Source organism: Pseudopipra pipra, chromosome 2 (genome assembly GCF_036250125.1).
Source record: "Pseudopipra pipra isolate bDixPip1 chromosome 2, bDixPip1.hap1, whole genome shotgun sequence".
In the NCBI taxonomy this organism is placed as follows: domain Eukaryota; kingdom Metazoa; phylum Chordata; class Aves; order Passeriformes; family Pipridae; genus Pseudopipra; species Pseudopipra pipra.
In genome coordinates this window covers 6,502,834-6,520,303 of record NC_087550.1, presented here as the reverse complement: position 1 = coordinate 6,520,303, position 17,470 = coordinate 6,502,834, and the positions used below count along the sequence as shown (strand labels likewise).

General features: G+C 39.6%; 2 long non-coding RNA genes across 2 annotated transcripts in view; both read left to right on the top strand.

The window, feature by feature from the left end:
* LOC135408651 (uncharacterized) overlaps positions 1-17,470 on the top strand; it is a 123,306-nt gene that overhangs the window by 13,674 nt on the left and 92,162 nt on the right. The gene's annotated exons all lie outside the window — the stretch shown is intronic.
* On the top strand, positions 13,136-16,599 carry LOC135408661 (uncharacterized). Its single transcript, XR_010427766.1, has 2 exons — positions 13,136-15,326; positions 15,415-16,599. It is a non-coding gene; the product is annotated as an uncharacterized LOC135408661 (long non-coding RNA).

Below are 17,470 nucleotides of genomic sequence, written 5' to 3'. Positions count from 1 at the left end.
TTCTAATTAATTTCACTACACTAGGGAATCTCAAATAAATGCTATATAGTTATTTTCTAGGACATCTGATGCTGTATTTGGAATTGTGAGCCTGAAGCAAAAAAAAACAGGGAAATTTTGATTTACCAATTCCTTCCATGTTGCAACAGGGATTACAAACCAATTGTCCAAATTTTTTGGATGCAGTCATGGTTAGGCAATCAATCTAATTTCTCTGTGTGTGTAAGTGTAATTGTGAATATATTCGGCAAAATGTTAATTGAATAATTGTTATTCATTGTACATGGAATAAAATAAACATGCAAAATAATGGAAAGGGGACTAAAGCTTCCTGAGAAATTGTACCTTCAAATATGAGGGTGTTTTAAAGAGATCCATAAAAGTATTTTCACAGAAGGAAGGGGAAGCAAAGTCGGTGAGGCTGTAAAAAAAAGCTTCTGTCTTCAGAGGCCAGTTGGATGACAAGGGCATTATAGGATTCTGGCAATGCAATTAAGACAGTTGTAAAAATCAAAATAGGAGACTTTTATTTGTAAATGTAATTAACTACCAGAGCTCACCAGTCCGGGGATGTGGCAGAGCTGGTGTCATTTGTCATCTTTAAATTCATCCATTTTGTGCAGAGAATAAGATTGTAATGACCTCTTCTGGTTTTGCGATCTGTAAGTTCCAGCTTAATACCATTGAAACACAGTGTGAAGGTGACAGGAGACCCCTGACAGGCTGTGGTCAAATATGGATTTTAAAAGTTGAATCTTTAAGAGAGGAAAATCTTTTTAATGGAATCCACATTACAGTGTTTGTGGTGAAAAGTAAAATTGCAAAGTGTTTTAATTTAGTTTAAATGTTACTATTTCCATGTATTTGAATTTATCTTGCAGATAGCTTTAACATGGAAATTGCAGTTATTAGTTTCAGAACCACAGGATGCAGTGAAATGTACTATATGTTCCACTGGTGACTGGGAAGCATTATTTAGGATGTGTTGCTAATGAATTATTTATGGGCTTTTGGGCCAAAACTGAATTAGTAGGAATGGCACGATGTGGACTAGTTTGGAAAGATGCTGTTTTGTGAATAAACCTGTAAGATGCAGGTATTTTGTTTCTGTCAGCTGGAAATGAAGCAGCTTGAAAGATTAATTAGGATTGTAGAAGATAAGGGGTTCTCTGCAGGAAGTGCATAACAGGCTTCCTTTTGGATATCAGGTGCTTTTGAAGTTCTTGATCGGAAGTAGATTTAAGCCTGTAATTGCTCGGGTTTTGAGGAGTTTCTTGGCTCGAGATTTCCTGCGTTTGTAGTGTTGGGGTGTGAAGATATTTTACCTCAGTTATTAGCCCAGTAAGACTGTGTTTAACAGTAGTTGCCAGGGATCTTCACCTTTAGGAATATGCACTGCAAGTACCAAATAGTTAGGTTTCCTCTGATTGTGCTCTTATACCACTGATGAGAGTAAAGAGAGAAGAAATAATGACTTAGAATCAAAGCCATGGTTTGCTTTTCTGTTATAGTTTGATTCCTGTGAAACTTCTCTTTCATTTCAAGAAGGGATGAAGCTGAACATTGCTTTGAGAAATGCAACCACTTAGTATTTTTTTATTTTCCTTTTAAGGGTTTGATTTTTTTTTTTCATACTAACTTTAGAGACCTGCATACTGTAAGGAAATTTGTAAGGAAATTACTGCAGACATGGCCCAAATCCTTGGAGGGAGGGGTTGACTGTGTCTGTCTTTCAGATGCCCACCCAGCTGTTTTCTGATTTCCTCTCCTCAGTAGGACAGGGAAAGAAAATAAGATTAAAAACTTGTGTGTTGAGACAAGATAGGGAGTTTACTTAGGAAGTAACATGTCAGTAGCAAAAGCAGTGTCAGCTTGGGGAAGTTTATTTTGTTTATAATCAAAAATAGATATGGGTGGTGAGAAACAAAGACAAACATAAACCATGTTACCCCATTCTCCTTCTTTCTAGGCTCAACTCCATGACTTCCAGACTCATCTCTCTAGGATTACATGGGGATTTGAACCCAAGTACTGGATCACATGCTCCCCTCTGTCCACTCTCTCCTTGCAGGACTCTTCCTCAGAGATTTTCTATTCTCACTGTAGTACGCACTTACTTTTCCTAAGTACACTTTCACAGAGTGCAACACCCTCTGACCAATTCCTTTTAGCTATTCCATATATGGAGGGTGTCACATTTAATACCAAATTCACTTATTTGAAGACAGCTGATGTTACACGGGATTTCTGATTTAGCAGAGTGATACAAAATGTATTGCCCAACAGCACATAAATGTGATTTACCCTTAGCAAAATACAGCAATTGCAATGTAGATTTCACTCATGCCACCAGTGCAATTTCCATTCCTGGTGTCCAGAATTTGTTCACTGTCAGGACAGAGGGCACCCCAGACACTTGCCTGTGCCTGTAGCTCTGCCTGTGTTAACTTCATAATACTTGTTTCATGAAAGCCTTGAATTTGTATGACATATTTTTTCAAACTTCTGTTTTGAAAAATATATATATTTAAAAAGGAAAACAGTAATGGATATAAGGCATAGATGTTCTATTAATTGCATTTTGAAAGTGTGTACAGTCTCTTAAGTGCTTGTTCCCTGTCTCACCTTCACTGCTAGTGATGCATCCCATGTGGATATGTGCTTTTTAGGCTGCTTTTCATATCTGCCAAAAAGGTTGTCAGGCCCTTTACTCCACTGCTGTCCCCCTGGGAGATCAGCAGAGTTTGTTTGCTCTGCTTCCTGGGAATATTCAGGCACTGTATTGCAGACATTGTTTTAACCTTGTAAATTGTCATGCTATAAATTGTATATGCCATGAAGTTACCTCTTGCTTGTCCAATGTCCAACACATATGATAAGGTTTTTATTTGGAAAGAATGTGCAAAGTCACCTGAGCTCTGGGTAACATCTATAAAAAGAGGGCATAGAGAGCTTCCTTTGTCAGTGCAGAAATGCCTGAAGGTGAACACACCAGCCTTTAAATAAAATGAAGGGGCCTTCATGCCTAAAGGGGCTGAAGAAAACACACCAGTTGCCTGACAGTCCTAAATGTGATGAAAATTTTCCACTGCAGGGGATATTATTGTAAATCTTTGCCTGACAGATTTACCTCCTGTAGCTTCCATAAAATCCACTGTTAATGGCACAACACCTATTAAGCTGAGGTATTTCTAGGTATACTATATCATCATATTTTACTGGAGAGTTTACATTATTTCTAGTATTTCAGTGCTTATATTCTGAGGTGATCCAGACTGAAAATATAGTAACTTTTTCTTCCTTCTCAAGGACAAGCTTTTATTTCTGAGCAACCATTCAGAAATGACATGCAAAATGTTGAAAATAATGAGGCTGAAAAATACTGTGCTCCAGAATGGATGAGATTTATTGAGATGTGTATGGCTACTTGAAGGAGGCATTAATAAGGTGCCAGGCAGGTTCTTATGTTTTGTTAGTTGCTTTTCTGCAGCCTTTTCTGTGGTTTTTTTTCCCCTCCCTTTGCATGTCTAAATAACTATTGGAGAATTGAGAGATTTTTATATGGACCACGTGATGAACATTTACATCAAACTAATGTGAGCAGTGAAGAGCTTGGAGGAACAAGAATCGTTTAGGATGATTAAGGTCATCTACATTATATGTGAAGAGAATCTGTGGCATCAGTCACCTGTGGAATTGGTGGTTAAACTGATCAAGCTTTTGCCTGAATTTAGCAGAAGAAGTAGTGGAATTCAAGTGATAATCTTGCAAGAAGTGAAGTCAGTGTCCTGGAGGCTGCTTCCCCAGAACTTTAGTGAGGAAACATCAGTGCTACTGAAAGAGTGACGTGACAGTGTCTTTCTTCAGAAGTTCCTAAACATCATGTGATAGAGTGGGAGTTTGGAAAAGCTTTTTTTATTTCTTTAGTACCAGACTTATAATGCAGCATTTCTTTCTAAGACTGCCAATATGATCCTAGATTTTCTTGTGATACTAATCCTGCATCCTGTGCCATATTCTGGTCCTACTGTACCAGAAAACTCTACTAGACAGAAATGGATCAACCATATGCCAACCAATTGCCACATGCTAACTGAGCTTGGTTGTTTCTCTCTGTTAAATAAAGTGTTATTCGGTGAATTAGCTTAAAATTAAATGTAACTTCCCTGGATTTGGTCTGGATTACCATTAAAGTGAAAAATACTATGACCTGTATCTGTATTTTTCACCCTCTCTTTTCCCTCAAATGGACTTTGTCCCATCCGAATTTGATTCATAAAAATTAGATCACAAAATATTTATTATAGTTTATTTCTTTTTCCTCATCTCTTCAGACTTGGAAAGAAAAGTTCTCCTGTACCATTTTAGCTGATCAGCTTTTTTTCTTGTTAAACAGCATTTGTTACTCTTTGTTGTTTTGTGGTTTTTCTTTCATTTTTTCAGACACAGTTCAGTTATCCTTCCAGTAGAATATGGAAAGAAACCCCATAAGAAAATGAGTGGATGTTGGAGAGCAGCAACAGCAACTTGGGGCAAAAGGAATTTTGTATTTAAAGAGCACAACAACCTTTTCCCAAATGCTCCAGTATAAAAAGTAAATGTTATCTTTTCTTTTCACAAAAACTGAGGTACACAGGCAACTTCTGTCATAAGGTTTCACTTCTCGATTCGAAAGGGAAAGCTCAGTGAGTGTAAAGAGTGTGTGTTCTGCAACAAGAGAAGCTTAAAGGTCAGCCTCAAGATGAATGTGGTATTCTCACCTGAGCATCAAGTGGCTTCTGCACAATTTAAGGTAAAAATCACATCCCACAGTGTTATGCAACAGCAGAGTGGGCTCTTGCTGGCCTCCAGAAGAAGCTGCTGGCAAAGGCAGTGAAGAAGAATTGACACCAAGATGTCACATCAAGGGAGAGATTTGCCAAATTTGGGTCTGAATTGGTCACCTGCCGAGTCTGGAGTTCTTGGAACATATGGAGACAGGGAGCACATTCCACAGTGCCAGCTAATGAAAATATGTAGTGTGAAATGAGCTAACATGGATGTCCCATATACTGGAGAGATTTATGTTATTCCCTTGGGGAATTTAATCATTCTAACAAATTGCAAGTTTAATTTGTAGCAATGACCTTGGGAAAGATTATTTGCTCTGCTCTTCTAATAAGGCAAATCTAGATACTTATGTGTTGCGGACGACGGGAAAGTATCACACGATCACAGTATTGATCATGACTAATCCAACTTTATTGCTGTAAACTCCATGCTTATAAAGGTTAATAATTAGGCTCATTAATATTCCAAATACAAGCTCATCATTGGCTCCTAATTACCTAAGTTACATTTGCGCAAATGCTGCCTCTTTCTCATGGCTATAGTTACTTTATTTACTATTTGCTACTTTCTCTACCTTTCCCATCCTGTTGCTCTAATTTTTCTATCACGTATGCAGTTTCTTAAACAATACAGCTTCACAGCAGACAATGCAGCCTTGCAGTTTCTTAAACAAAGCAGTTTCACAAACACACTGATCAGTGACCTTCTAATAGTTTTCTTGTTTTAGCGTGAGACCAGCGGTATAGAATCTTTAATGTGTCCTCTCTCTACCAACCAGGTTTCTGCAATATCTTCCACACTTATGGGGGTGTGTTTTAGGATTTCTTAATTTTTAAATCTATTGTTGATGGATTCCTTGATTCTGTGAGCTATTTCAAACCCATTCACAAAAGAGTATAGCAAATCAGGCAATTTTTTTTTTAAGAGAAATGTTATATTTCCTACTCTGATTTCCTACCTCCAATGGTAAATTTTTGGAAATTTGAAAATTGCTGACATAAAGTGGGGTAGGCAATAACTCTATTTCAACTGGTTTTAGGAGTGTACTGCACAGTATATGTCAAGAAAGTTAAAGGTAGTTAAGGACCAGTGACTAGAGCTGTCATCAATAGGTTGTCACTGTGTGAGGTGCTCCTAAACTAGAGAACAACATCTAATATTTACAATAACACAGTAAAACATCTAAACATCTAAAGTCAGACCTTTTACCTTATTTTGCTGTAAGAGATGTTTTCACCTCTTACTCTTTTTGTTGTTTTCACAGTGACTGGTTTGGTGAACAAAATGGCGGACTCTGTCTTGAACTCCTGGCGGGGCTGTCTTCATCGTCCTGAGAGGACATTTTTAGACTACTTGCCAGCCCCCCTGGAGAGTCTACAGCAAAGAAAAGTTACATTTCCCCACCTAGGCAGAGCCAGCCTGCCCAGATACCGATGGTCTGACCAATCGGCAGCGTGGAGGAGTCTGCCCAGAGGCAAGTCGGCCAATGAGCATCGACCAAGGGGTATTTAAGACCATGCCCAGCATCGCCAGGAGAGAGTTTTTTGTTGGTGGTCTTTTGTTTTGGTGGTCCAAGACAGCCAGAGTTCAGTTTTGTTTGGGCCCAGGACACGTGGTGTTCAAGATCCAGTCCACCAAGTTCCAGTGTTCCAGTCTGCTCTGGTCTTGGCCCCACTCCTCGCTCCATCGTGCCTGACTCCATCTCGCCTGCATCCGTTCCACCTCTCCCGCTTGCCTCCAGCTTGGTTGGGTTCAACTCAGGGTCCAGTGTTGGCTGCTGACCCCCGTACCCGCTTTCATCCATCTCTGGCCTGCCACTGTCCCGCCTGCCCATCCGCCCTGCTCACCACTTGCCTCCGTTCGACAGTCCTCCTGCTGACTGCCTGAGGTCATATGCACTGAGTTTTTTCCCCTCACTTGTGGTGGCAGTCCTTTTGTAATTTAATTTGGTAGCTTTTCACTTTCCTTATTTTTCCCCCTTCTCCTCCCCCCTTCCCTCTTTTTTAGCATTTACTTATTAATAAAAATAAAGTTCATTTTCTGTTTGAGACCTTAACATTTGGATTTAATGCCTTAATCTGGTCTTCGTAGTATCCATTTAAAGAACCTTATTGCAGCTGGTAACTGGACTGTAACAGTTGCTGAACTGGTCATTCTCTCTTTTGAATGAGTCAGGCAATTTTGTACATGCCCTCTGTGTTGTGGCAACTGAAATGGCTTCAGAAAAATGTGTGACACCCAGTAAGACACAATTTTCTTTGCTTCCTGACACCACTGATGGGGAAGCTGGAGCACAGGCTGCAGCTTTCTGACCCCATAGCCAATTCTTTGACCAGTTGCCTTATTGATTAGAGCATAAATACTGAGCAATAGCAGCTGCCCCTGAAGGGGCCTTCTGTCAAAAGGCAGTTGGCTGAGTGAAGCTGGATTGTGGCTGTAGCCTTGCCAGTTTATGACAAGCCTGGGATCTCGAGCTGGTTTTGAGCTGCACCTGCTCTGCTGTGGGGCTGGTGTCCAGAAACTCCCTTCCTAGGGAGGGTCTGCATAAAACCAACATCTGGTGCTGCAGCAGAACCTTGCTGCCTTTGTGGTGTTAGGATATACAAGAGCAGGAACACTAATTATGCAGCATTGAAGGGGAAGTCACTGCTTTTCTTATTTTTCAACCAATTTTTTTTGAGTGATATTTAAGATGCCAAGAGATATTCCTTCATAAGGAATAATGATTAGCTTTTTTTTGTCTGACAGAACTCCAAGTGCTCCCCAGCACGGAGGTCCACAGCCATGCCATCATTGTTATTTTGTGATTGCATTGGCAACAATTCTGCTGAATTTTACAAGGAGGGAGAGCGAAGTGTGGGTGGGAAACAATGTGTTCAGAATAGCTAGAAAGACATTGGCAAACTAGCACATAGTCTAGAGCTCCTCAGCTCAAATTGATGCTTTATTCACTAACTCATATTTCCCCTTTGCTCTCCATGCTCCTTTTACAGCCATTTTTGTGCAAGTTGCCTATTCTTTATGGCACTTATAATGCAAATTACTTGCTTAATATTGTATGTGTCTTTTGGTACCAAAAGACTGATTCAGTTCTAACCTTTCAGTAAATTAACTTCCCTGATCTCTGTATGAGTTTGCCTTCCCTGTGACACATACCTGGTTTGCTTTTCAATTAGGTTCTTTGTCATTCACATTATCTTTCCTTAAAATGTGTAGTTCAAATGTTTCCCAGAATCCTCTCAGTCCTTGTGATGAGAGATTCTTCTGAGGAGAGGTTAGCTCTGAGCAAAGCATGTCCTAGCAGCTCCAGAGCTGGGCTTACCTATTTGAACTTGAAATATTTTTAGTCTTAGCTGTACCATCCTTAGGGAAATAGTAAAAATGCCTATACTATCAATTAACTGGGAAACAGGTACCTATAACTTCACTGCTATGACTTATCTTCTTTAATGAAAGGAAGAGGAGAAGCAAGGAGAGGGAAAATGAAATATGTGTAAAGAGAAAAGGAAAGAGAGGAAATCCTTTTTCTTTCCAGTATGTGAGGCATGCTGTGTTTTATCTTTTTGTTTATGCTGCACTGCTGTCACCAAGAAGTTTATATTTTGAAAGAAGAAAATACTGCCTCTATGAAGTAGAAAAGCGTTTTCGGTTTTGTTTGTATTTTGTGTAGAATATCTCAGGTCAGATTCTTTTTCCTAGCTTATTTTTGATTTGTGCAATTTGCCTAATTTCTTTTTACTACAAATCAAAAGTTTATGGCAATTAAAAGGCAAATACTGATTGTCCTTTCAGGTAGAATTGCTGGTACCAGTAAGGAGACAACACTAGTGGATCGTGCTGTCAAAGGACTCAGCAAATCTGGGATTTAGTGCTTATACTGAAACAGATTTCTCTGTGACCTTGAATAGGTTGTTTACTTTCTCTGTGCTTCAGATCCCCACTTGTCAAACTGCTATAATAGTGTTTTCCTTTTTGGAAGGTTGTTGTGAGGATAAATGCAATTAGATAATGCAGGATGTCTGGGTGCTATTGAAGCGATGCCCCTAAAGAAAGCAAACAAAATTAGATTCAGGATTAATTCTTTCCACAGTTACCTATGTTTAAATTGATAGTTGCATTGCTGAATTTATTAAGATTAATAGTGCTTGACAGAAAATCAACACTTCCAAGATTTGCTTGCCCCAAAACTGAGGTAAAGAGCCTTGTCTATCCCTTCTCTATTTAACTACGGATATGATGCTGTACATCTTGTTCCTTCAGGAGCCAGGATGAATTTGGGATATGCAGTGGAAAAAACCAGCCTGGGCAGGAGAACCAACCTGCTACAACTTGCCACAGTTTGGTGGAACTTGACCATTGCTGTCTGACAGACTGTAAGTATTGAAAAAATAGTTTACTTTGCTTTTGAGGAAAATTATTCTATAGTGGGGCAAATGATTTATTTCTACTGTGGAATGTTTACTTGCATCTGTTAGAAAATAACAAGATTTATTTGCAGAGTTGGAATCCCTCAGGTATAGTATAAATATGAGAACATATAAATATATTTATGCTATTCTATCAGGATTTTAGCACCAAAAATCTTATTTCCTTGACTGTGAAAATAAGTGTTTTGGAAGAGAAATAAATCATTAATTTCTACTCTTGAGTCAAGAGTCAAAATATGTAGGATATTGGCCTAAGAGACAACTGATTCACTGTCCTTTGACATACCAATGCAATGGGACATCTCAAATGATATAGAAATATCTGATTTTGCAGAAAATACTGATTTTGCTGAATTCAGCCTTTGAGATGGCTGAAGATAAGACTTCTGACAGTTTAGGATTATAGTTAAAAAGATACTGCTGAAGCAATATTTTAAGTTCAGTTAATTCTACTGGTTAATATGTTGGACATGGGTTTTCCAAAACTCATGAGGCTCAAAAATTGTAGAACTCTGTTATGAGGAGTTTGGGGGTGTTTTTTAATATTTTGTATTTTAAGTTGTCCAGATAGTAAAGTTAATGCATGTAAAATATTTCAGCATTGTCAGATGAATTCTAGGAAAGCTTCTGAAAGGTGATATCTGGAATGTCATTTCATCTACTGCACATAGACCAAAAACCTGAGTTTAAGGGAATTCTTTTTATGTATGTACTGTGTGTAGCATGTATTGGTTTGCTCTTTGCTGTGCAGGTCAGGCTTTGATACAAAAGAGATGTTGAAGGTTCTGTTGTCCTTGCACAGCATTGATCCCACCAACCACAACCTAAGGTTGTCTAATTAGTTCTCACAAAATAAGAGGTAATATGACACCAGTGTTAACACTGGATTGATTCATATTTTGGGACAGACCAGATTTTTGGGAAAGCTAAGACTCACCTTGATCAAAGTCATCTCTCCTCTTTGTGCATCTTTCTACCTGCAGCATGAAACCTTTTTTATCCATGGAGACTTTAAGTTGTTTGAAACAGGGACTTTCTTCCCAAGGTGTCTGCAGATTCCCAGGTGTGGGTCTGCTCTTGTCTGGGAGTCTGTCACCGTAAGCAGAATACACAGACAGTGGATTGGTAGGTTTATAAATTTTAAGTTTTCCAAAACCAACTGGTCTGGCTTTCCTTAACAACTGAAGTCACAGAAGTCTCACAGCCTGCTTTGAGTCTAGGAACTGTGGAAAGGTGATCTTTAAAAAGAAACCAAGAAAAACCTCCTCAAAAAGCCCACAACAAAAGAGAACAAAACTTCCTTAAAACCTAAAAAAACCACTGATATTGATTCCAGAATTTGTAAAGAAAGAGAAGCAGCTTTAAACAGTAATTTGTTGTGATTGATTGTACTTACATCTTGAGATTTGAGTCTTATTTCTCATCTACATTTATCTGGTTTCAACTCAAAGCCTTGAACATTGTTCAGCCTTTTGTCTTTTAGACTGAAGATGACTGTGCTATCAGTTGAGGTAATAGTAACATAAAAGTTACCACAAGCATCTCTGCTTCTTTCTCTTTGAAAAGAAAAATAAATTGAATTAACCTATCCTCATTTTTTTAATGAATCTTTCTTTGCATGGCTCTCTGAACCTCTTCCAACTGTTCATCATCCTCTTGAAGGCTTGATGCCAACTGACCAATATGTAGGAAGCATAGGAACATAGGAACATAGGAAGCAGAGCATTAGAACCACTAGGTCACTAGGTATCCCGAATTTCTCCTTTGCCAGCTGTGTTAGCAGTGGCCCAGAAGAAAATTAAATAAAAAAGAATAAATAAAAAAAGAAAAGAAAACATTGTTACAGTTAATTAGAGCCACTGCAGAGATTTCCCTGGAAACACAACTGTTTGATTTTGTTTTTTAAAAGACTTAAAGAGGGTGTGAGTGTCAGCATCTTGCCAAAGCTACCAAAAAGTTGTAGCTGGGTTTCTTAGGCACAGAGAACAATTGTCTAAAGTTGTAGCTACAGGGTTTGCCTCTTTGTAAGAGTTATTCCACACAGCCTGGTTGCTTACAGAGTATTCTGAAGTCTGTGCAAACTGTTGCTTCCAAGTACAGCTGGATTAATGAACTGGGACAAGTGTATCCAAGTGAAATGAGAACTGATCCATCTACTCCCAGTTTATGTTTCACAGCAGTTAGAAAATGTTTGATTATAGCGATTCAATTGTTATATGCATATCTGGGTATTACAACTTAGCAACAGGATTGACACGAGCAGATGCTTGTTCAATTTTCAGGAGTGTAATTTCTCATTGCCCAGCTCTAGTTTTATATTTATTTAGATACAGCAACAGAAAATTAATTGTTGAATATCACTATTTCTTACTGCTATAAGGTCACAATGAGGATGATGATTGTTATTATTATTGCTACTACTACTATTACTATTATGAATACTACTATTATTATTACTACTACTATTATTATTACTACTACTATTATTATTATTATTACCCTGTTGAGCAAAAGTTTTCAATTGATTTCTTGTTTTCAAAGGATCAATTGATTAAAGCAGGTGTTTAAATCTCACTGATTTTGGAAATTTCAGTGGAATCTCAACATTTGGTAAATGTTCTTCTCGATGAAAGCACTTCCAGAAATCAGTTTTAAGTGTACATTTGTATTTTTTTTGTTCACAACACAGCCCAAATTACCTGCTGATGGAAATGAGTGAAAATTGTTAGGTTAAGCCCACTTATACCAGCAGGAAATCTGGTCTGGGATTTGCTACGATGAGCAAATATGTGTATTTGCTGGAGTTAATTTTACAAAGGGGGCCCCCTGGTGGTCTAGTGGTTAGGATGTGGCGCTCTCACCGCCGCGGCCCAGGTTCGATTCCCGGTCAGGGAACCCCTCCGGGCAGATGGAGCTCATCAGCCCTGTAAGGCCATCCATCTAAGAGAAGGTCACTCTAAACAAACCTACGTCCTGAGGACCTCGCTGCCACTGTCCGACCTCGCTCGACCCCAGCAGATGAACCTTAGGATTAAAGGGTGAGCTCAGTTCAGCACACACTGTGTCTCACCTAAAAAATCCACTGCACAGGCTCGAAGGATAATGACCTTTCCCAAATCTTCGTTCGTGAAGACTGGCCATACTACTACTTTTACAAAGCTGGCTGAGCATTGCTGCCCAAGGGTAGGGAAGCATAAATACCTCAACAGGGGTAGAGATGTTATTTGACCAGGCTCGTTCTTTCAAAAAAAATCCTCCAGAGGAAAGAGCATAAATTGAACAAATCTATGTATTTTGATATGGTATGCTTATTTTATAATCACACAGCTAATTTTGAGGATTGCATGTCAGGTAGCAAACACCACTGTTCAACACCTTGTGTATAGTCAACAGATAAGTCTGTTTGCTTGCAATTTTCTTCATGTATTTCCAAGAAGATGTGCAAATAATGAGCATGTTCTGTCATTACTTCACAACACAGGAGCACACCCATTTTTACCAGAATCAGTGTTTGGGAAATACTATTTGGCTAGCTCTAAAAATCAGTTTTACTATTTGAACAAAAATATAGCTTTTAGAAAAGATATACTGTATCATAAGGTAAGCATTTAGATTTTGTGTACATTTAGATTTAGGTATACTATATAGTATATCATTTGGAATTAGATATACTGTATAGTTTTCCACTTATGCAGCTTTGGCTTGAATATTCTTTTTTTTAAAGTTGATTCCTTCAAAGTACATGCCAGCAAGCAAAGATTTTCTTTCTGGCTCATCTGCCAATAAGCACATGGAACTATTTACAAAATGAAGGATCTGGATAAACAGTAGTTTCGTGGTAGCTACATAATTGTAATATCAGCTGCAAACAGTTAAAGGCAAGAATTTTGCTGGAAGTCTGTTTAGGAGATCCATGTGGTCATGTTGTGTTAGATTTTGGCCAGTTTCCTAGAAATCTATCACATGTAGATTTTAAACCTCAGCCATCCCTGGGTATGTCTGGTGCATGTACAAAAGAGAAATGCTTCTGTCTTCAGCAGCATTGAATTTTTTACTTATACATTGTAAAACTTTATGAAGCAGAGCTGTAGTACAACCCTGCAAGTGCACAGCCCATTGGTACTGTTGTAATCATTCAATTGAGAGGCCTGTATGGGCATTCAATAGGTAATGGACTGGATCAGTTCAGCTTGACTGTTGGGATTTTATTGTTCTCCCCACCTTGCTGACAGCTGCTTATTAGTGTGCAGAGCTTTGGGGAAGCCAGGAAATGATCTCTCCACTCTTTCCCTCATTGTGTGGATCAGTATTTTAGTGGATAGTGGAGGTCTTTACCCAACCTCTGAGGAGGATCACAGAACTGACTGGGAATGATTCAAGGCCTGGAGGGACGTGTATGGGGCCTGAAAAGATAATTACTCCACGGACTTTCCTGTTATCCCCCAGTTTTATACCAAGTTTAATGTACTCCCATGTTAATTCCCCTTGGTTTGTATTGTTCAGGGCTTGCCTGGACTTGCCCTCATGTTTTTCCCGCCAAAAGTTGTTTACTCCCTTGTTCTCCTCTGGTTTTCCCGCTCATCTCTCACTGATTGGCTGATGGATGCCGCAGTGCAGAGTGAGCTCCCATTGGTCCTTTCCCCTGGATACTCCAAAGTTCCACCCATCTTTCTCCTATTCCCCAATCCCATTCTGCCCTGAGTTGTCAATCCCATGCTCCGCCCCAGTTGTGGAACCTCCCCTTGCCCAAACCTTATATAAGTCCTTGTTTCCCCCAATAAACTGGCCATTGCACCCTGACCTTCTACTGTGTCAGAACCCTCTGTGCAGTGTCTCGTCCCTATTCCTTTTACCCTCGGACCGTGGCGATCCTCCATTGCCCTCCCTGCTCTGTGAAGTTCCAATTCTCGGGATTTTGCAGGTTCTGTCTCCCAGACCAAAGGTGTTGGAAAGCCCATCCTCTCACTTTGATTAATGCTGATAGGATTTGTGACTGTAGAGCACCATGCAGTGAGTTGAGATTCTATGCCAATGTGATTTTTTTATTCTTTCTTTTGTTGTTCTATATATTATCTTTCATAAGCAGAAAACAGAATTCATTCTGCATAGTTGAAGGAATCAACATCAGCAGGGGGGAAGAAGGTGTCTTCATCAAATTAAAGTCATTTACTGTCACATGCATATATAACCACTGCTCTGCACCATGAAATATGTTAATGGATGCATAGTCTGTCAGCTCTAGGCCATCAAATTAAATCAGGCCCAAGCTGGCAAAGATCAACAGTCTTTATTCTCTGTTGGTTGTACAGGACATGGTGTGGAACTAAATTATCAAGTTCATCCCTCTGTCTGCTGAGTGTGGTGCAGGCCACCGATTTAAGAGCATCAGGTTGGTTTACTTTCTGCACACGTCTTAATTGAGATGAAAAGCTTAAAGTCTGATCCCAAACCAAATGAGATCTCTTGAAGGATGATTTCTTTCATAGACTTTGAAGCAGCTGCAAGAAATGGGTGCAATCTGAGTAACCCTGTGAGTTGTATCCAGAGGGTGGCTCAGTCCTGATATTAAAGGGTGCTGATGTTGAAAACCTTTCATGTTTTTCTGTCAAAAACACTGAGGCACTTGATATGGATGATTGTACCATACTGTTACAGATTAGGAATTCAGGGGAATTTTTTTTCCCCTTCTCCACTCCAAGGGAAAGCTGAGTGAGCAGGGGGGGAAGGGAGGTCATTAGCTTTACAAAGGATGTACCCTGGCCCTGCTGATGGGCCATTTGGAGATGCTGGGGAGAGAGGAGGGGCTGGCTCTGTTCTGGGGGGAGAGGGGCAGACTGCATTGTTGGCTCTCGGAGTGAGACGGGGGTCTGCGTGCACGCGGGCATTTGGGGAGGGGGACTGGAGGTCTGGTTTTTCTGGCTGCTCATCCTGGTCAGCTCGACTTCTCATCCTGCTGGCTTCGACCTGGCTGGCTGTCCCGCTCCCCAAATCTGCTGTGTTTCATCGAAGAATTGTGTTGCCCACAGGAGAGAAGGGAGGAGTTTTGAGACGCTGTCACCTGGGATAGCGGTGAGTCCCGTGGGAGTGAACTGCCTTCTTCTCCTTTCTTCCCCACTGAAAGAAAGATCCCCCATTTCCTTTTTGGCCCCTCCCGCAGGCTGGGACCGCTCCCGCCGGACCCCTCTCCCCGCGTGGCGACCGCCGGAGCCCAATAGCGCCCCCTGCTGACCACGACTGGGTACTGCAGGTTCTACACCTTTCAGCGATCTAACAGTGCCCCCTGCAGGCAAGGCTGGGGTACAGCAAGCCCAACACCTCTAGCGATCCAACAGCGCCACCTGCAGGCAACAATTAGGACTGTGCTAAAGGACGGAGAAGTATTCCTTCAGACCTTCTTTGTTTTCCTAGGACTACTGTCTAATTTTTTTTGTGTTCTGTTACTGTTTTTTTGCCAACATACATATACCTTTTAATCAAGGGTTGTTATTTCTTCTGTTTTTCCACATTTTCCTCGAGTAAAGCCCCTTAATTTTGAATTTACAATTGCTGAGAGAGAGGAGTTTGGTCTACCTCATAACTCATCCTCTTTAGCAAACATTCCAGTCTCATCAGACTGAGACACATGCTCAAAGCCCTGCTCTACTGATAGTAAGCTTTTGTCCAGTGGTATGGTTTTTGGTTTTTTTTCTTCATTAGTAATAAGATACTTACCCTTGAAACAAAACATTATTCAAGAATAATTAAAAAGTTTTTGCTCTAGGCATGTGTTCAATTAAAAGTAATTTATCATTTCTTGCTAGAAAATGAGGAAATTCCAACCAATTATTAGACATTTCATAAGTTCTTACTTTATTGTACTCCCCTTAAATTGTCTTTACATGCAGAAAAGTAAATTGAAGCTAAAAAATATCCCAAAGCCTTTTCATTTCAAAGACTGGTCTTCCATGTCGGTTGTGATGTGCTGCTGTTATTCAAGAGGTAGATTAGGCAATCATCTTAATAAAGTGTGAATAAGATGAATGCAGAAATCTCACATGCTGCTGGGGCATACTTCACAAAGCAAAGTATTTGCTGTTACTATTAAGTAGGATATGAGTCAATAGAGTACCTGAACAGAAGGTGCTGTATATCATTGTTAGAAAATTTGGAGTAATTGCCTTTATTATTAAAATGGATGGCTTCCTCTATACCTAAATGCTCACTTCTTCTTTGCCTTTCTCATTCCCAGTGGTAAATGCAATCTGATTTATCGTTGTATACAAACACTGCAGAATTACATGGTCATGCAGGATATATTTACTGTGAAAGGGTGTAAATGATAGTAAAGGAGGAGGGAATTTGTCCTGTGGTTTTTGTTTTGTTCTTGAGGTTTTTTTGACATGTATTTCTTTCTAGATATATCAAATAACTGGGTAGTGTATGGGAGGGGCTAAGAGAACTTGTAAAATATCCATTATCCCACATTTTACTCCCTTTGGGAAGTAGGTACATTAAATAACTCTTCAAACTCAAATTCACTGGTACCTTACAACTGTTAGTGACTATTTTGGTCAGGTAGTCATACATGCAGCATCTGCAGCCTTCGGGGGACTGTGATACCTGGCTTCTGACCTGAAACTAGGAGTATTCAAGATAAAGAAAGTAAGCATCTACAGTCTCATTGTATCCTGAGTGAGATTTTCTCTTTTTAAGTATAATATGCTGTCTCACAGGTACACAGTGTCCTCAAGTTGGGTGTGCCACCCTGACTTTGTTACCAAGTGTGGAAAGTAAGACATTGCTGCACTTAAAACACGTTCAAGAGCGGTGTGTGTTTTGTAGGTGTCTGGCAGTGGCTGAAGCCCCAGTTCTCTGCAATTATCAACCAGAGAAGGTGTGATCTGTAGCAAATCAATCTCCAGAATGATGCAAGTCAGGCAGACAGTTTTTTTTAAGTTAGTTGAAAATGGATGTTAAAAGACATGGCTGACTCTAGTATTCTGTCCATTTTCCTAAGGCACGTTGCTTTTAACTTCAGCAAAATTCCTAGAAGTACAACCTATTAGTGTGACTTGTTATTTTGTTATAAAACTGCTCTTTTTGTTCTTTCTAGTAAAGTTTAAATTAATTCAATTAATTCAATTAATTATCTGGGAAATTTTGAGTATCCTTTCAGCAAATTTGTCATAGTGGTTTTTGTGCATGTATATATATATATATGTTTACATTTTGTC